This window comes from Rhagoletis zephyria, unplaced genomic scaffold (genome assembly GCF_001687245.7).
Source record: "Rhagoletis zephyria isolate East Lansing unplaced genomic scaffold, Rhagoletis_zephyria_1.1 Rzeph_scaffold_00543, whole genome shotgun sequence".
NCBI lineage: Eukaryota > Metazoa > Arthropoda > Insecta > Diptera > Tephritidae > Rhagoletis > Rhagoletis zephyria.
Window position 1 is genome coordinate 6,553 of NW_016157627.1, and position 19,034 is coordinate 25,586.

At 31.3% G+C, this 19,034-nt stretch overlaps 1 protein-coding gene across 2 annotated transcripts in view; it reads left to right on the forward strand.

Annotated features, from left to right (window-relative positions):
* Pde9 (phosphodiesterase 9) overlaps positions 1 to 19,034 on the forward strand; it is a 189,689-nt gene that overhangs the window by 4,347 nt on the left and 166,308 nt on the right. The window lies entirely within an intron of this gene.

The window sequence follows — 19,034 nt, forward strand, 5'->3', positions numbered from 1 at the left end:
TAAAAAAAAAAATATAATAAAAAAAGCGCAAAACGCCAAAAAGTCAACTGTTGATTGACGAAAGAAGGTTGTATGCGCAGTTATCTGGCTTGTCTTTGCCACTTTGCAAAAATTTATGCAATTGTGTCAGTGTTGAATTAATTTGAATTTGTTTTTTTATAAAATTCGTAAGGAAAGGGTTTTTTTTTTTTAATGAGGGCAATGAAGTTTTTTGTAAAAAAAATCGAAATAAAGATAAAACAAATAAAAAAGGTTGGTATTACTAAAATCGGCTTAAAATTCATGAAAAAAATAAATACATAAGAAATAGTACGTCATTTATACATATACTGAAAAAGTAGCAAAATTAAAATTTCAATATATTAAATTATTTACTTAAAAATAACTAGAATCAAAGGGCTGTAAGATTACTAAAATTTGCTTAAAACGAAACAATAAACGTAAAATGGTACACTTAAACGCGACAAAAATATTGGAAAAAAGTCTTACCTTTAAGGGTATTTCAACAAATTTGAAAGCTTTTGAATTTAATTTTGTTGCATCAATTTATAATTTATGAAAATAGTACAAAAGATTTAAAATACAAAATATAAAATCATAAAAAGAAAAAAAATATAATTTAAATAATTTAGTTTCCTTCAAAAATATATGCTAAAATTGCTTAAAATTAAAGAAAACAAGTAATTTTAAAGCAAAAAACACAACCGACTTCAATTCTCATACAAAAAAAAATTAAGATTATCGTTAATTTCCTCATGATCCAATGATCGGATTAAAACCAAATTTATATGGGACACCTTTTCTTTAAAAAGAGAATTACAGAAATCGGTTAACGTGGTCCAAATTTATGCGGTAACCTCACAAAAAAAAAATAAAAAAAATAAAAATATTCCGACGCATTGATAATCTTTTTCCTTTTTGTGAAGTCGATTAAAACAGTAACATAATAACAATCAAAAAGTTTTGAAACTGTAAAAAATAGCCAAATACATTTAAAATTAAATAATTTTTTTTTAATGTTTCAAAATTATATATTTAAAAAAAACTAAAAATAAAATCTCAGCAGCTCAGCAGAAAGACGTTTGTGGATGAAATACATTTTGTATTTGATCAGCATAACTCAGGGAGTTTTTGTCCGATCACAACAAGTGGTATGCCGCGGATTTTAATTGTCTTTTAAACAAAATACTCAATGTTTTGATCGTCAGTTTAGCAAACTAAAGCCTTTACATAAAATCATATCCCGAAAACACGCGAAAATAAGTATCATCATATAAAAACCTCTCCATAGCGAAAAGTAAGAAAATGGGTTGGAAAATGTTGCACTCCGTCCGAAAAAAATTTAAACAAATGACAGTTTTTGGAGCTTGGTAATGAATGCTTTGGCGCTGACTATAAATTTATATGTATAGTTTCCAATAATAAGTACATATGTCAAACTCTTGTATATATGTATGTGTATTTATTTTGCACGCAGAAGAAAACAAAGGGGTGCCGCGTTCATAATTTAGATATTGGTATTGTAAGCGCGAACCTAATGCATATGTACATACATAATAGATATTTGCTAGATTTTCTGGCTAATACCAGTTCACATAGACTTTCAAGTGTTTGGTTGCAAGTATCGCTGCCCCTAAAGAACTCCACAGAAAAACACTCCCACCCTCAGCAAACAATTGAATAAACTTATGTCACTGAGTACATAAACACGCTTGTCTCAACTTAAGTGTAGCCGACAAGCTCACTCTACTTGCCTGCCGCATGCAAGCTTTATTTGCTTACTAATTGAAGCTGCTGCTAAATAAAGCGAAACCAAACCAAAAATCAAACAAAACACTCAAAGAAACGAAATGAAGCCAAGTGGTGCAAGTGAAGGGCTTGAGTGAATGAAAAGCAAAAACAAAAAACAAAAAAGATACTCGTAATAAATTGAAATGGAAATAAAAACAACACAAAACGAAAAACGAAAATACGGCAAGGGTCAAAAGGAGTAACTGACCGCCGATGAAGCTGGCAAAATTGTATTAATAAAACGTACCTATGTGTACAAAAGGCGCAAAAGAGAGGCAGCAGCAGTGACCCAAGTAAAATACCAAAGCAAAATATGTATATTGAACTACCCAAGCTTGGCACGTCGGAATAAAAATACAGAGAATTACTAAGACCTAAGAAAACAAGCAAACTGTTTGGGAAGGAAGTGCAAATAATCACTAGCGTTTTATTGAATTTTTCTTTTTTCATACACTGCAAGCAAAATACATACACATATTTTGTATATGCCTCTGTCTACAACTCATTTATTCAATCATTTGTTAGTTACTTTATTTACAAAACAATTTTTCGGTAGGCGCGAATAGAGTGAAAGCAGGGTATATTGCGTGAGAGCGCCATTGCGGAAAGGTTAATTGGGCTTGTGTGTCGTTGTGTCAGACTTAATCAGGCGCGTCGAAAAGCCAATAAACCATATTTCTCACTGCCTCACTATGCCTTGAGCTCGCCATGCGTAATGTGTCTCAATTGATACAAGTTCTTGGTTTATATATAACGCAGTCCTCATCTTACTACAAATCATAGTAATTATTATTTATTTTTGTGCCTTTGTTTTTGCTGGCGTTTCCCAAATGTTAATGCTTCTCACAATAACGGTTGATTGCGGCAGTAACGATTTAATGAATTGTTGCCGCATTAAATGCCTTATAAGCAGACGTGTCTTGTAGTGCAGAAACAGCAAACAAGTATAGTGGATGGCGTGAAAAGTGTGAGCTTAATATGAGAAATGGATCGCACCCTAGAGATCTATTATGCCTTCTGCTCTTTATCACAATTCTTCTAAGGCTAATTCCGCTATTCTTTGTAGGCTGTTACTCATGATAACTGGAGATCGTTATACCCACTCAAGAAGGACACTAAAGGTGATAAGAAATTTCATAAGGTAAAAGCGCACCGAGCTCCTCCTGGCTTTCACTTAGGTCAGGGACCGAGACGCGTTCCAATTTTGGTTTAGTTCTGCATGAGAACAAAATGTAATATCAAGAATGTTCCCACAAAAGAACCAAACGAGGGAGAAAAGTATTGAGAGCTATTTAAACGATAACAAAATGAAAACAAAACGCTCTCAAGAAGAACAGAATGAGAACGAAAGTCTCAAGAAACTTTTCCAAGCAGGGTCAAGTAAGAACAAAAGTCTGGGAAACGTTCTGCTAGAGAACAAAACGAGAACACAAGTTTTGAGAATTTAACGTTAAGAATGAGAGGGGCGTCTGCGCGTTGGGATCAGGGATGCCAACTCTCTCTTAGGATTAATTCCCCGAAATTCCTAAAAAAAATTCTCCTATTTTCAATGAAATTCCCCAGAAATGAATTTTGCTACATATTTAAAGCACTTCATGCTAATCTTTTAAAAAAAATAAAAAATATCATTAATTGTGATATATGTATATAATGTAAAATAACAAATTCGATGTCTTGGTGGGAAAGCGAAACGAGGAAAGAGAGCGTCAAACGAAAACGTGAAAAAAGTGAAAAATGTCGCTACCAGTGTTGCCAGAAAATTTTGAAGCTTATAGCTAAATTCTTCGAAAAAAAAAGCTAAAAATAACCAACAAAAATTGCTTCATAGTCAAACCAAATAGCTAAAAATATTTTTCTTCAAAAATAGCTAAATAAATTAAACAATTAGTATATTATAACACAAACAAATATGAACTTTTATATTTAAATATATTGAATTGGAGTAGTAAAATATCTTATAATTGTGACTAGTAAATATTATTAAAAATTTTGCTCAAATCTGCAAATCTATTCCTAAAATATAAAAATATCCTTGGTTTACTTTCACTGTTTCCTTTCCATTTCGACGAACCAATGAAGATATTGCAATTTGTATTTAAGGGAAAACGTTGTGCACAGAACTAGGCGGTTGATTATAATTTATAATTATTAAAGATGAAACCAGTGATAAATCAATATATTAAAAACTGCGTTTTTAGTTTATCTCTTTGACGTCAGGATTTCTTAAAGGACTTTGAAATTTGCAAAATATGATTATTTTAAAAAATTATTTAAAAAACTGGGCATCAAATTAATGAGCAAAATCTATAGATTAAACTTTTTAGCACTTAACAATAAGTAAGTATTGAAAATATAGACGTTAAGGACAAATATACACTCGACCATATCTTCGAATTTCGAATTTAAAAAATAAAATTAATTAAAAGGGAATTTTCAATACCCAACCAAACCAAAAAAAAAGTTAAATCCATAGAATTTTCTCTTTCATTTGGTACCTATGTATATTGTTATTCTAAATTGCACTGAATTTTTTGAAGTAATCATTTCTTTGAAATTACAAGGTCCTTACTACAAACGCAGTTTTGCTATAGTTTCGTAAGTATATTGATTGCTTCGTGTGTTTCGATTTTTTTTTTGTTTTTATCGCACTCTGTGTAAAAATGGGGAATTTATAAAGAAAAATTAGCTAAAATAGCTAACGCGATAAAAAAAGCTAAGAAATTAGCTAATAGCTACACAGAAATTTCTAAAGCTAAACGTCGAAAATAATAGCTAAATCTAGATACAAGCTAGCTAAACTGGCTACACTAGTCGTTAGGCACGGTTGCAATTTCTTTAATATCCACACGGTTGCATGAGGAAATTACGTAATGTTTCAAACCCATAATAACAAAATGAGATATGGGTATTACAAGTTGTAATCTATAAATGCAATTTTATCCTCAATAGGAATGTTCTAATCAAAATCGTTTGTTTATTGAATTCACCCAAATCTTAAGCCAATCCACGATTCCCCAGAGAAAGTCAAATTCCATCGAAATCGGGGAACTCTCTCCCGGTTGGCATCACTGGTTGAGATGAAAAATCGTTTCAGAGGGAACCGCGATTGTTAATTCTAAGCCATAGGAAACCTGGATAATTTCAACTTCCAGATCGTATACATATTATTAGGTTGAGCTATCCATTTGTGGAAGAATTTAAATTTTTTGTGTAACAAAATTTCTCTTAAATCTTTCGTTGATTTAATTTGCATAATTATCCTTCACTTATTTTTTTACTAATTTTAATATTCGAACACTTTAAATTAGTTGATGCTATTTGAACAAATTCATTCTCGCTTCCAGTCTTCGCGAATTGTTCAGAGAACATTTGTTCTCGTTTCGTTCTCTGCCTGTCCTGCGACTTTTGTTCCTAAATTGTTAAACGAGAGAAAATTTCTTAGGCTTTTGTTCCCGCTTAGTTCATTTCATAGATTTTATTTCCCTTTTTGTTCTCTTAGAACTGTTTCTGAAAGTATTGTTCGCAATTTCTTCTTTTTGGGTACGTTCGACAATGTTAGGTTCTTATATAATTTCCAGAAGAACATTCTCGACAGTTTTTCTCTTATTTTGGTTTTGATTTTGAAGCGTCCTTGGGAATAAAACTACAAGAAAGGCATTTAGCTTTGGCCATACTTTTTGTTCTCGTTCCCTAACTAAGGTTTAAGATCCTACGAAAACTGAAATGTGTTCAGATATATTCCCATAGGAGCGGACAAATTAGTTCTATTCCTTTTGGAATTTTGAAACTGTCTGTTCACCAATGGCTGGTGTCAGCCTGGCGGTGTCTCTCAATAGAGGACATGTTCCAGCAGTGGGATTCTAGAAATCGTGACGCTAAATTTCTATCGTTAAAAATCTCTAAATGAATATCACATAGGCCTAAAAATATGCAACGCGAAAGCGATAAAGTTTTAAAATAAAATCGTAAGCATTATGGAATGTTGTGTTTCCCTGGAGACGTTGTATATTTTTAGCCATAAGCCTTATTCCTTTAAAGATTTTAGCGATGGAAAATTAGAGGTGCTTTTTTAGCATACCACTGCAGGTTACTTTATTGCACCCATCTAACTGTCCATCGCATTTGTTGGATGGCACTGACGGCAAACTAAGCCTTTCTGAGTTCACCAACCAGCCGGGCAGAGGCACTTTCCCCCATTAAAGCGTCCGCATATTCTAGGTGCGTACGAGGCTTTTTGGTTATTATCGCTGGAAGTTTATTTTACGTGGCGTGCGTCAAACCCAGCTAATATCATGGCACTAAAGAAATTTTCGTTGATTACACCTTTATATGGTGAGCCGCTTTCACCAGGTCAGACACCCGCCAATAGTCGTAGCTAATGATTAATAGAGAGTTCAGTGTATCCTTAAAGCTCCCTCTATGCCTCCTTCTCTGTCTGCCGTGACCCATGCCTGCGAATAGGCTGATGACCTGGCGTATTGGTGCTCACGTTGTCAAGAATGTGAAAGCGTACGCTAGTGTTGGAAGAGAGGAATGTCGAGAACTGTAAACCAAAGTGATAATGTAAACATTTTTTAAAATCTGTCAAATTGTCAGAGTGTACAAAATGTGTCAAACTTTTATTATGTGTCACTTTTTAAAAATAGTCAAATTGATTAAGAGTGTTAAATGTCAAAATTTGTCATTTGGTAAAAAAAAATCGAATCATGAAAATATGTAAAATTGTGAAAAATGTCAAAATGTTTGAAAATGTGTCAACATATTATACATGTTATGTTGTCCAAAAATATCAAATTGTTAATGTCTAAAATTGTAAAAACGACAAACTGTCAAATGGTCAAGATCTGTCAAATTGTAATAAAATAAAATTTTTTAAGAAAGTTAATTTTGTAAATCTGTCTGTTTGCAAAGAAATGTCAAATTGCTAAAAAATAAGTATTGATTATTTTTTTGTGTTCTATTTATTTTTATGTTCTATTTATTTCAAATCCCATTGTCCTTTTTGTGTTAGATTATTATTTTTAAATAATGTTGGTTTTTAATTATTTTCTCTTTATATTATCTACTATAGAATTGTTGTTGTTGTTGCCGCCACTACTCTTTTCGCGCTTCGCTTTGAGCTACTAATAGCGGCATATTAGATTACATACTACCATTAATTTGCTATGCCTATGCGGTGCATACAACGCGCGTGCTACCAGGGCGTATGATTGTTCAATTAGTGGCGAGAGTGCCAAACGCGCACTCACTAATAACCAACCACACACAAAAAACACAGATGTAAAAGCCATAAAAACAATGTAATTAAATACGCGCACGCAGAAGAATAGCTGTACAATAGAGTACCACACTTCTTCCAACTTTATTTTTTATAGAATTTTTTTTTTTAATATCATTTTTCCTTGCTGCCAATATCAAATCAGTGTAACACAATATGCCGAGAGTGGTTTGCAAACAAAGAATGAAAAGAGTGATAAAAAAGGAAATTATAAAAATTGTAAAAAATAAAAAAAAATAACTTTAAAGATTGGCAAACAATGCAGCCAACGCAGGAGGCCTACTCTCTCTACCTTCATTTTTATTCAATTATCTCATGTATGTGCTGCATTCCGCATAAGACAGGATATGCAGGTGAATTGCATACGCGACTCAATGCTACTCAACCACGTACAGCCTAGTGAAATGTGTATTGATTTTCCAATATGCAGCAGTTGCCTGAAGGCGGTCAGGTTGAATTGAAAAACGCCGCGGGAGCGCACTAGCCAGCAGTTGCAATGTAGCGTAAAAAAATTCCAGCGAGCTAAAAGAGAGAGAGAGTAGATCGGGATGTGTATTAAGAAAAAAATTTAATATCGAACTCATGCGTTCCAAATACATACTTTATCTTTTAGTTAATTGCAGAGAGCTTTCTTATGATCAACAGTTATTTGGAGCTCGCGTGGAAATTACTCCTTTAATGTCGGGAAATTTTCGCATACATACATACACGTATGTACATATCTTTATTTATTAATGAGACTGTATGTTAAGCAAGGGAATTTTTAAAAAGAGCTTTGCAGAGGGTTGCCATGTGTACAAGATATATTTACATACGTATGTACATGCATTCGACTGCATTGTTGCACTGTTGAATGCCAACATTCGGAAAAAAATAATTTTTTCAATAGTTCTACTGGAATAATTGAAATGCATATGTACTTTCTTGGCAAAGTTTAATAATTTTTCGTGAGTTTTAATTTATTGACATTAGGGTAGTACGTTATGGTGCTATGAACTGAGATCTTGTCGGAAAGTACATAATAGGATGGGATTCAAGGTAATGAACTTTGGAATAAAAAAATTCTCGATATATCATATTTTAAGACTCGACTGCAAATTATGAAAATATGGGGAATTTGTAAAAAGTAAAGTTTGTTTATATTTTAAGTTTTTAACAGACTTCAAAAAAGGAGTAGATTATCAATTCGTCCGAATATTTTTTATGTATGTTATAATATATATATTTTTTTTAAACGAAAGGTGGTATCTCAGAGGTGGTCCCTTACTAAATTGGTTTAGATCCGATAATTGGATCATGAAGAAATTAACGGTATTTTCAAACTTTTATATGAGAATTGAAGTCGTTTTGGTTTTTGCATGAAAATTACTTGTTTTTTTTTTATAAAAAACCAATAAAATATTGATTTTTTGTAAACTTAGCTTTATGAAAATTTTTTGTTATATTTATTTTTTTATTCAAGTTAAATTTTTATATATAATTTTTTTTTTAAATTTTTTTTGAAAGCATATAAAAAATTATTTGCAATGCTTTTGTTTTTAGTGTCCTGACTTTATTAAAATTTTTTTTTGTTAAATTTAAGACAATTTTTAGGATTAAGTTTTTTCGAAAATTTTATTTGAAAGCTAATAAAATAAAGGAATAAGCCTATATTTATAAAAAAAAGTTTTTTTTAATTTGATTTTGCAATTTTGAATTGAATTATTATTTTTTATTTTAATTTATTTTTTATTTATTTTTTTATTGATTATTTTATTTTAATGTGAATGTTTTATTTCCAATTATTTTTTAAAGTTTTACCTTTATTAAATGAGTTAAATAATTTTTTTTTTAAATTTAAGGCACAATTTTTTGAAGTAAGGTCTTTCGAAATTTGTATTTAAAAACTTATAAAACCAAGGAATACGACTATCTCACTAAAAAGATTCTTTATTGAAAAAAATTTGATTTTGTAATTTTAATTGATTTTTTTATTGAAACTAACATTTTTTCCGACGGAAAAATGTTTTAATGTTTACAAATTTATAAAATCCTAAAGAATTAGCATAACTTTAAGACTTTTTTCATTTATAATCATTACTTCCTGCGAGGGGTTGTTATAAGATCAATAAACAAATGCTTTAATTTTATAATTTCAAAGTAATTTCTTTTATTTAAAAAATGTCTTAAAAACAATTTTGTTTTAATTAAGTGTCTTTTAACTTTTCGTTTATAATAAAAAACTGGTTAATAAAAAGATACCTAGTGCCTTCGTGTTGAAATTTAAAAAATAAAGTTATAAAATATAAAAACATAAAAATAATTTGCAAGCAAAAAAAGAAAACTTAATTTCCAAATTATCTAACTGTTTCGAAAGAACTTCATGTCTCATTTTAAAAGTGAGTATAAGTAAGTTTTTGTAAACATTTAGCTTTTCTTTAAAAAATTAAAGGTGTAATTTTCTATTTTTGAAAAAAAATTATAACTTTTCATAAAATGGTTTTCAATTTATGTATTGTAGCAGCGTAATTTTTATTTTAAATTCAGTATAACGGAAAAAATTCAACGAAACAAAATTTCAATAGAATTGAAGATTTAAAATTTTTTCGACAATTCATGTGATTTTTTGAAAAAAACATATATTTTTCTAAAGCCCAAAGTAGTTTATTTAAATTCTTTTAATGCGTGAATTTGATGAAAGAAAATAAGTTTGGTTTAATTAATTAATTTTTTAGTGAATTGTTGTAATATTTTATTTATTTATTTGTTTTAATCTAATCTTTGTTTGTTTTATTTGTGAAAAACTATATATTTTTCCAAAGTGAGAAGTAGTTTCTTGTAATTTTTTTAATGGAACTAATTCTTGAGAATATTGTTTTTTGTTTGAAAAGTATTATCGTAAAATTTTGATTTGTTTATAAAAATTATACACTTGATTTTTCTATTAAGATATTTTGGTAGCAAAATTTGTTTCCAATTTAAGTATATGTATTAAAAAAATTTGTTCGAAACAGAAAATTTCATCAAAAATTGAGTTTTGAAGTTTTTAAATTTGTTTTTAAAATTAAATGATTTGCTGAAGTTTAAATTGAAAATATTAATATTTTGTTAGCACAAGTGTACTTTTCCATGACAACACATAAAAAATTGTAATTTGAGAACTAAAAAATTTTTTTCTTTAATATTTATTTAAAATTCAGGTTTTTTTTATATTTTTCAGACAACATAATTCTTTTTTTTTAAATTTGTTAAATTATGTCAGATTGTGTTATTAAAAAATATCAATTTTAATAATTTCAAAAGAAAAACTGCCCAAAAATTGTATGATCTTAATTTGAATTTTTTTTTGAATTTTTTAAAATAAAAAAATTTGTATGTATTTCAATATTGATAGTATTTTATATTTTTATTCGAAATAATTTTTTGTATCCAAAAAAAATAAAAACTGAAATTGCTCTGAGTAATGTGAAATGCTTTTCTCCTTTATTTGCGACAAAAAATTGTTGGGCACTGATTTTTTATTTTTTTTTTCATTTTGCCCTACGTAGACTTTGTTGATTTTATTGTGTGCAACCACTGTTGCTGCTGTTGCCACAATTGATTTGATTAGTGGCACAAACGCTTTGTTCAATAATTAAAGGCAATTACATTTGCATAGCTTTTATACAGAGCTAATTGTACTTATATGCATACACATGTACATACAAATTTATGCATGTATGTATTTATGAGTATACGCGTATCTAGAAATTCCATTATCTGATTTGACTTTATGGTGGAATTTTCATAAACAGTTTGCAACTACTAGCAAATCAATATGCAAACATGCGATTTAATTATTATAAAATGTGATTTTTTTCATATCAGAATTCGATATCCTAAAATTGAAAACTTATTCTAATTTCATTGGAACTAAAAAAAAATGAAAATATTAAAATTTCTTCAATTTTTACTTTATACAAATGGTAGAGCTATTCGCCTGCTTCCGTTGCCACATCAACTCACACCACTTTGTTATTGCTTTTGATATTCTAAAGCAAATAAATATTCAATAAATAACAACTTATGCGCGCTTTCACAACGACCACCCCCCGCTCTCACTGCCCGCTCCCAAAACTTTGGCATTCATTTTCATTTCAATGTTTACATTTCGATATTTGAGTACAGCAACCAGAACCAAGCAGAAAAAACTAAAATTTAATAAATTAAATGATAGGTGAAATCGTAAACAATTGGTTTTTGTTAAATAATTGATATATTTATGCGACTGTTTATTTGAATTTACACTGTTACCATGGACATTTATTTTTGTTTATTTTAATTGACCGCATGGCGTAAATGCAATTTCCTTTCAATATTAATAACAATTTCCTATGAATGAAAATGGAATATAGATTAAATAGAATTGGAGAGATAATCCATAGGCCGGTGAAATTAATTGGCAAAGAGCACATTTTTTTCCCACTGCAAATGAGTAAGAAGAATTGTCTATTTGTAAGTGTATGCATTTGTAATATCGAAAAATCTATTAGAGTATGCTAAGTGTTCCTACACTAGAGGCCTTTGGGATTTGAATGAAAAATAATAACTAATAACAATTTTATTTCGTTATTAATATATGTATGTATGTATGTTAGGGTGGTTCTTAAAAAATCAAATGAACGATTTTTTTCAGTGTCACCCCTTCAATCGGTAACACCGCTGTCATAGATATCACATATTTGGTTCCCATTGGAGACGGTTAAGGCGTGTCGCACAGGGGGCAAAGTTCAGATTCCTCTATGGAGACTCCAAAAATTAAAATAATTTTTTTTTTTCATCTAATACCCAAAATCGATACTACCATAATCGAAGATATCACATATAAATTTTAGTCCCGATTGAAGTCGGTTAAGATGTGTGGCAAAGAGGTCAAAGGCCAGATGCGTCTAAGGACTCAAAAAATTAAAAATATGCTTTTTCATTTAATGCCCAAAATCGATACTACTTAAGTCGAGGATATCACACAAAAATTTTGGCCGCGATTGGGGTCGGTTAAGTCGTCGTCAAAGGGTAATCTGAACTTTGACCCCTGTGCCACACGCCTTAACCCACTCCAATCGGGACCAAAATATATATATGTATTTGGTGTATGCGAGATATTGCGCGTTAAACCAAAACCTACAGTGAGTTTGTAGGATTGTTATCGCCATCTGTATTGTTATCGATATTTTTTTATGTCCATAACACGATTTATTTATACCGCCATCATGTTCAGTACCGCTCTCAGTTTTAAAGAATGTTTTTATTAGAGATATCTTTTCTTATAGTGATTGTTTTGCATACAAGTTACCGTTATTTTTTATTAGTTATTTTTATTCATAAAAATCATGGCTTAGAAACAAGGTATTATAAATACTTTTTAAAGTATTTTCGACATTTTATATTTCTATCGATATTTTTATTGGTATCACTATCGATACAGTGTGTTTGTAGGATTGTTATCGCCATCTGTATTGTTATCGATATTTTTTTATGTCCATAACATGATTTATTTATACCGCCATCATGTTCAGTACCGCTCTCAGTTTTAATGAATGTTTTTATTAGAGATACCTTTTCTTATAGTGATTGTTTTGCATACAAGTTACCGTTATTTTTTATTAGTTATTTTTATTCATAAAAATCATGGCTTAGAAACAAGGTATTATAGATACTTTTTAAAGTTTTTTCGACATTTTATATTTCTATCGATATTTTTATTGGTATCACTATCGATAGCCGTACTGTTATCGGTAGCTATATTACTATCGTTTTCATAAGTGCATTCAATATTATTATTACCAATAATTTTCGCTATCGTTATCGGTTGGGTGTTCTGTTTATATTTTTTCATTTAACCATCAAAAACATAAATTTTTCTAGGAATACTTTTATAGTTGTTATCGATACGTAGAATGGTTATAGATATTTATCGATTTTGTTATCGATATTTAACGATTTTGTTATCGATACTTATCGATTTTGTTATGGATGTTTTTGCCGATTTTGTTATTGATATCTTTATCGATTTTATTATGGATACTTTTATCGAGTTTCTAATAGATTTTGCTACCAATATTATTATCGATTTTGCCATCGAAATTTTTATCGTATTTTTCATCGATTTTGTTATCGGTATATTTATCGGTTTCGTTATCGACATTTTATTGGATGTTACTATCGATTTTGTTATCGATAGAGTATAAAGATAAAAATGGGTATAAAGGAAAACAGAATAACATAAATGTTATCGCTCTTTTTTGCAAGATTAATATCCTTACCTTCATTATTAATGATATCGATGTGGTTATCAGTGTAATTAATTTCCGCAATACATTATGTTCGATTACTGACGCAATTCTGATCGACTTTGCTACGTTTTTTGTCGTTAGCTTTACGATATTTTCTATGAGTAATCGATACTTCTGCAGATATGATCTTCGATTTTAGTTTTTCTATACATTTTTTTTATCCTGATCACACAAAAAAATTATTTCAGTATTGTAAATCTTAACACTATTACGAGTATCTCCGATATCGATTTCATATGGGTTAACGCCTTCTCACTCTCTGCTCAAAACTGTCTATATGACAAACACTCTTCAACTCGATATCATACCAAGTACATGCAGTTAAAATTTCACAGCTGAGAAATCTGACAGACTTTAGATGAGTTATACTAAAATGATAAGGGAGATTTTTTATGTTAGAGAGTGGATTAACTTCTCAACAAGCCTCTTAGCCAAAGTAGTACTTGTAAGCTACACTACAATTTCATTAATGTTAGTTCCGAAGTAAACAAAGTGCTCCACTGCTACTAAATTATAACTGTCAATAATGACGTAACACGAGTGTGCTATCGATTTGTCTGCTGGCGATTTATACTTTTCTTTGTGCTTGGCAACCAGCATAACGTAAAGTCAGTTTGCTAACCATATCTTTTGACAGATCCACCACCAAAATGCCTGCATAAAGATAGGTTAGAGATATGCCATTTTTTAGTACTAGAGTACTAAGGCGCTTGAAGAATTTATATCTGCTGTTCGAAAAGTTTTCTTTATCCTTGAATGAGAGAACTCTAGAAGTCGCTATTGATCTTATAACCACAACCGTCGTAATACCCCTTACTTCCGTCTTTCGATTGTGTTGGAAAGTGATTTCTTCACAGTTGAATTGATTCTGGATGCCGAATACCAGGCATTCTTACTCTTTTTGAAATCTGTTTATTTCATTTCAATTATTTCAAAAATTCTCTATAGTTTTTGATGCCCCTTTAGGGTTGCTAAATTTTTTTTTATAGAATTTTGTGTCATTGGCTAAATATGGATAACAAGTTTTTTTTTTATCATTTTGTATTGAACATGAAGTTTGGACACCAAGAGATATGAAAACTGATGCTTACATAATTTTATACACAAAAGAGTTCAATTAGATGAAAATGGCGCTGATTTCCTGGTTGTAATTTTCAATTAAACTAGACATCAGTTAGCGGCTGCCCAAGGTTAAAATCTCCGTGCTTTGAAAGGTGGGAATTTTATTTTGGAAATAAAAGATTTTAATGCTGTACCTCGATTTTCTTTAAAATAATCTGACGAAGGTTACAAAATCTGGCGGATGTGCCGAGATTCGATACTGTTTCGAAAGATTAGCAGTATTCGATTAATTACACCCCAGTTGCTGAGCGGAGATTTTTTTTCATGGAAGACGAGTTTCCGAGTTCGTGTCTATGTCAGCAGTGTCAAAAGTATACTTTGAGAGCTTGTGAAGCTAAGTACTTTGTTCCGGCAGATTTTTGACGTTGCTCTGGGATACGCAGACATGAACTCTAGGAGCTTTCAGTTTTTTTTTTTTTTTGATAGAATATTCCACAGCTTGAACGATGGTACTTGAATTTATCTAAAGCCCAAAATTTGTGCTATTTGCATTACAGTTACAGAAAGTGTAGCAAGGCTCAAGAGTTTTTTCATACATTTTTGCCCTAGACTTCATTTTTTGCTGGTGCTGTTCGGGGGTTTTCACTAGTAGATTTAACGGAACTAGCTTTGGGCTGATATGGATACCATCGCAGATATAGCGAAGCCACATAGTTGTGCTTATGCCCCCAACTTGTTGCTCCTTTCAGGGAAATCTTTGCTTTAATCATGACATACGTTCATAACCCCATGAGAACTAAATTTTTTAATATACAATTTTTCAACTTTTGCCAAGTTTAAGGTTTTCAAAGTATATAACAAAATTATATTGGTCAGGTTGGCAAACCAAAATTAATTGAAACAAATAGGAAAAATAAAATTCAGACCACACAAACACACATCGCAAATTGCCATGCAAACCAGACGTATGCCCAGAAACAAAGACGGTTTAGCTTGCTATTAAAATGACAAAGGCAAACAGGTAAAAATGTTTATTTTATTTTTTCTTTGTATTTTGGCTTCACCTCAAAATAATTTGAGGTCAAAGTACGATTTGGCTAATTGGACTGTCTGGACTGCACGTGCATAAAGCGATCACCTTTGACTTGGTCGATTCACGCCATGCTGTCGAATTCGACAAAGAGTCAAAGTGATGACGGTATATGGGGTTGACGAAAATAAGTTGGCTATTATTTTTTGGCAGTTCGCTTTGTAATGCTTTGTATTGCTGCCGCTAAGACAGCTTTCGAAGGGAGAGTAAGAGAGAGGGGCGGAAGAAAGTAGTGAAATGTATTTCAATGATGAACAATGAAAGGTTAAAGCGTCTAGAATATAATTGGTTCTACTTAGGGATGTGTGTGTCAAAAACACATCGTTGCATTTCTATAATACGATGCATCCTAATGTACATCGATATTTTTCGATACATCGAAGGGCATACATCGACGTATAGATTTGCATAGGGGTTTTCAGATATCATTTCACTACGAATTATGTTGTTAGCAAAATTGTACAAAATTTCCAATTAATTACTGTAATTGAGCTAATTGCGTTTCTAACGAAACTTTTTGTAGCGATTCAAATTTTTTTTTGGTTAAATTCCCTTATCCCTTTTGCATAATTGGTCGATACATTGACTATTTATAACCGATTGGAGAATTTTCGATGCGTCCAAGCAAATCATCGACATTTGCGATGCATCGAGGTTTTTCTGTTATCCCTAGTTCTGCTTTGACTTTATATGTATAGAAGAATTTTTTTTNAACAAACAAAGACGGTTTAGATTGCTATTAAAATGACAAAGGCAAACAGGTAAAAATGCTTATTTTCTTTTTTCTTTGTATTTTGGCTTCACCTCAAAATAATTTGAGATCAAAGTACGATTTGGCTGATTGGACTGTCTGGACTGCACGTGCATAAAGCGATCACCTTTGACTTGGTCGATTCACGCCAAGCTGTCGAATTCGACAAAGAGTCAAAGTGATGACGGTATATGGGGTTGACGAAAATAAGTTGGCTATTATTTTTTGGCAGTTCGCTTTGTAATGCTTTGTATTGCTGCCGCTAAGACAGCTTTCGAAGGGAGAGTAAGAGAGAGGGGCGGAAGAAAGTAGTGAAATGTATTTCAATGATGAACAATGAAAGGTTAAAGCGTCTAGAATATAATTGGTTCTACTTAGGGATGTGTGTGTCAAACACACATCGTTGCATTTCTATAATACGATGCATCCTAATGTACATCGCTATTTTTCGATACATCGAAGGGCATACATCGACGCATAGATTTGCATAGGGGGTTTCAGATATCATTTCACTACGAATTATGTTGCTAGCAAAATTGTACAGAATTTCCAATTAATTACTGAAATTAAGCTAATTGCGTTTCTAACAGAACTTTTTGTAGCGATTAAAATTTTTTTTTGGTTGAATTCCCTTATCCCTTTTGCATAATTGGTCGATACATTGACTATTTATAACCGATTGGAGAATTTTCGATGCGTCCAAGCAAATCATCGACATTTGCGATGCATCGAGGTTTTTCTGTTATCCCTAGTTCTGCTTTGACTTTATATGTATAGAAGAATTTTTTTTTCGGTAGCTTCATGGAAAGAGCATAATTCCTTATTTGCCTTTGGCCGAATACTGAAGACACGCCAATGACCTGTGGCTTATAAAAATATTTGTGCGATTAATTTTTCGTTAGCTTCTATTCTGACTCATTGCTGGAGCCACTATATTGAGAACTTAATATCAAAGCAAGAGTCGAGAAAAAGGTGTTTGGCTCCTAACATATGTATTTAGCATCAAAAGTAACTTTCTATCAATAAATGAATACCAAATTAATTCGCCCCTTTCCTAGAAAATGCTTTAAGACTGAAGCCTTAAATTTTAATTTTTTTTTATTCATTTTTAATCGGTAATTTATTTGGTTTATTTTTCTTTAATCGTTATTTTGTGACTTAGATTTTCTCCACCAGAAATATGCCTAAAAATATGCAGGCGACTTGCCCGTTTTCCTTTGATTATTTATTAAACTTTTTCTTTTGCTAAATCTTATCCTCTCAAGAAGCTGAAGAAATAATTGCGCAATAGCTAAAAAGTAATAGAAAATCCAAACCATTTAACTTTTCCAGCTTCATCTCTTAGTCACAATGGAGTTCTTAACCTTTTCAAGTATTCGCCAAACCTCTCACATTTTTACCTCTATGCAGCTGATATTCGGAACCACTAATTGATTTGCAAAATATTCTCCAGTATTTTGGAACACTCAATGCTGCTGAAATAATGCCGTTCAACAAGTTCATTCGGTTTGTTGGTGCATTATGTCAGATCGCAACACGTAATTCAAAAACCGTTCCACAAGTTCATACAGCTTTTAAATACCGAAAGTAAATAAAATTTGCAATTCAAAAGCAGCCATAGCACGAATAAGAAACGCATTTCTCTATTATTGCATCATTTTGTGCTATAAAGCGTGCAAATACAATAAATTTTCTTCAATAAACTTGGTGACACAAGCGTATGTAACAAGCTTAAGACATAACATGAAAAATTTGCATTAGTCAACTTTTCGAAGTGAAACTTTTTCCTATTCTACCGCCAACTACATCACTCTTAAAATTACTATGCACACTGTATCTATCTCTCTCTCTCTCTCTCTCTCGTCGTGTATGGAATACTTTAAATTGCTTGCATAATTTCAAATATTACCATATAACCATTAAAATTGCACTAAAACTGAGGCAAAAAAAATAACAAACAAAAAAACGAATACCCATTACAGCATTTGGTTATTCCGGCGCTCCCTTTGAGCCGCGCTCCCTACATTCACAACAATTTGTTACAGTAGTAAAATTTAATTGCTCGTAATTTCGCGATTTTTTTTTTGTATGTAAACCGCGTAAAACAACTGTCGGGCGCTAGCGCGCGCTCACAGGTGTTGAGAAGAAGGTGGTCGACTGGCTAGCAAACTGTCTCCGAGCGTACGGCAGTTAAATGGTGCAAAGCAATGGAAATGCGAAGGGAGGATTGTGTGTGTGTGTGTTTGTGAGGGACAAGGGATTAACATCTGTACGTACGTTTTTTTTTTTTTTTGCTTTCCGGCGCATGAAAACAGTTTAAATATCGAAATGGCCATGACAAAGGGAGCGTCAGACAGACATAACCACACACTCGCTCTCCACAAACAATGCAATTTTTGTGCGATATTTGGTTGTCTCGCCGCGCATCATTACAATTGATTTTTTGTAAAATGTGATTTCATATTTTAATAGAATTTTGTACATCATTAATTTGCAAAACACGATTGAAATTTAAGATACAAGTTAAGGACCCACTGCGGCTGTGATTTTTGAAATTGAAAATATAACGCTTAGTTTAAAAATTCAAAAACAAAAAGAAATGCACAAATTTCAGCATACATATTTATTTTTATAGTGCATGTAATTTGATTTTATTTTATTTTTTCACTATAGTATTTTGTTTATTTTTTGTTTTTATTTACTTTTTGTTTTATTTCATTCCATGTTTTTTATTTTTGTTTTCTATCCCTT